Here is a 2857-nt window from a genome sequence, read left to right on the forward strand (position 1 = left end):
ATTACAATAAAACAAGCCGTTAAATTCTGATATGCTTTTGTTGACTCCTGAAGACGTCTTGGGTTGACGGTAGGCTACAACTGAAAATCTGATGGGCGTCTTAGAACAACTAACCCTTAGATGAGACTGACAAGGTAGAACCACAAGGACGGGGCTACATTGACGTGAAATTTATTTCTAGAAGTGATGTATATATATATATTGCCACGGGTCAACGCGAACAAGAGACAACACGTTGAACAAGACGGCGGAACAGCTTAAGAATCACCAGCACAAGGATCTCTTCTTCGTCTTCGAATTATCCGGTCCTACTACTCAGAGTCAGTTAATGCACATACTGTCATAGTCGTTTAAACGTCTAAATAGAGTACGCGTCATTTGCTCTCTCTTTAAAAGAGCATCGCCTCGATGCTAGACAATAAAGTTCGCTTGGTGAAAATGAAAGTCGCTCGTACAGTCACTCTAAGACGTAGGGCTTCATGCGCACTACGTGCACAAGTTCAGGACGGTGTTGGCGGCGCCTTGTGCAGTAAGGGCGATCTGGAATGACCTGGTATGTGACGTCATTTAGCCGACGCTGCACTTTATAGGGTCCGAAATATCGCCGCAGCAGCTTCTCGGATAGACCCCGTTTTCGTACAGGCGTCCGACCCATACTCTGTCACCTGTTTCGTAAGTTACAGGATTATGATGGACATTACAGCGACCTGCATCGTATGCTTGCTGCTGGTGTATTCGCACGCGTGCGAGCTGCCTGGCTTCTTCTGCACGTTGCGTAAACGCATCGGCATCAGTGTCAATGTCGTCAGGTTCGTGTGGTAGCATGGCGTCGAGCATCGTCCTTACTTCACGTCCGTGGACAAGGCTGAATGGAGTCATCCGTGTAGTTTCTTGTTTAGCGGTGTTATAAGCAAACGTGATGTAAGGCAGAATCTCGTCCCACTCGTTGTGCTCTATATTCACGTACATGGAAAGCATGTCTTCGAGTGTTTTGTTCAGGCGCTCTGTTAGTCCGTTTGTTTGTGGATGGTAGGCTGTTGTCTTTCGGTGACTTGTGCCACTGAGCATCAGGACGTTATCTAAAAGCGCAGCTGTGAATGCGGTGCCTCGGTCTGTTATGACGATGGTTGGTGCGCCACGTCTCAGCACAACATTCTCTATGAAAAATCGGGCCACCTCAGCTGCTGTGCCTCTCTGAATAGCTTTTCTTTTGGCGTAGCGAGTAAGATAGTCAGTTGCTACAATAACCCAGCGGTTACCACTAGTAGAGGTAGGAAGCGGACCCAAGAGGTCCATTCCGATCTGGTCAAACGGCTATTGCGGTACTTGAACGGGTTGTAGCGAACCGGCTGGTTTCGTTGGAGGTGACTTGCGCCGCTGACGATCTAGGCACTAGGCACGTAGACACAAGACCCAGATATACGGGTTGAGGATAAGCGTCAGATGCCAACTGATTAGTTTATTGCGGATGTTAGGTGTACAGGCCGCAATAAACCAAGCAATAACAGGTAGATGAAGGTAAAAGGTAAGGTAAAAATGTAAGGTAAAAGGTACAAGTAAAATACAACACAATAAAAAGTAGAAGTCAAACTCAAATATAAGAATACTTGAACACCACGCGCACACGCGTGCGCTTTCCAAAATAAACTCTTTGTGAGTTCAACCTTTTCCACCTAAGCACCTAGACCAGCTGTAGGTAATGTAAGAAAACCGGACCATTTTTGTAGCGTTAGCTACACTGGCCTAGCCAAGCCCGTTTCGCGCGGCACATCAAGAGCCGTGCTGCGCATGCGCAAGGATCAGTGATGTCACACGGCTTGCGCACCGGAGCCACCGGAGCCGGCACCTCTGGCGCACTCCGCCGCCGCCGCGCGCGACTCACCGCCGCCGGTCTGCGCATTCCAGAGGAGTGACGTCGTAGCCGTGGTAGACGCACTGGCGCCAGCGCGCGCTCGCTCTGCAGTCGCCGTCTGACACTGCGCTGGAGCCGCTGCGCTTCTGACTGGCGTTTGCCAGTGTGGTATAGCCATGGAGAAGGAGAGCGCAAATGCTGCTCAACATCGCAGAAGAACGGAGAAGGTTGACTCATCGGATACCGAAGTAGGTGCCTGGCAATTAGCGGTTGAGCGTAGGAGGAATGAACAGAAGAAGGCTAAACGTGCTGCGGAGACACTGGAGCAAAGGGACGAACGTCTAGCAAAGCGGCGTCGCCAAGAGGCTGAGCGACGTGCCCGACCACCCCTGCAGCAACAACAAAACGCCGTCGATGACGTCAAGGCTCGCCGAACGACTGAATATACTGTGAAACTCAGCGAAAGCGCCAGTGCGACTCGGACCTTCCAGACGGACTTCGTAAACAATCCGTTTGGATATGTGTGCGAAAGACTATAGGCTCCGTACAGTCGAGTTTGCGGCTGCTCTGGCGCCATCTGGCGCAGCGACGCAACAGTGTTGGGAAGTGGGCGCCGCAGCTCGGCCGGCTCGATGAGTGTTCTTTCCCGCGCGCTACATTTAGTCTCGGCCACGGTTGAAGCCGTTTTGCTTTGTTCACCAGCCTCCTTATTTTTTTATACGTCTTGCGACGGTGCAATGGCATGCGCTTCATTGGCAAGCGTCGGAGGTGAAAAAAAAAGGCAAGTGGAACCGGTGATACTGCTGCGTAGAGGGCTGTCACAACCACGAAGGCCAGCCCAGGATAAAGTTGTACAGGTTTCCTGGCAAATCTTATGAGATCCAACGGCGAAAGAAATGGGTCGCAGCTGTGAGGAGAGTAAAGTCAGCTTCTTTGATATTTGTGACAAAGTTTTGTTCTGTAAAGCGTGCTACACATGTGCGTTTCACAGCTCGTGTGTGATGC

This window comes from Dermacentor silvarum, chromosome 4 (assembly GCF_013339745.2).
Source record: "Dermacentor silvarum isolate Dsil-2018 chromosome 4, BIME_Dsil_1.4, whole genome shotgun sequence".
Classification (NCBI taxonomy): domain Eukaryota; kingdom Metazoa; phylum Arthropoda; class Arachnida; order Ixodida; family Ixodidae; genus Dermacentor; species Dermacentor silvarum.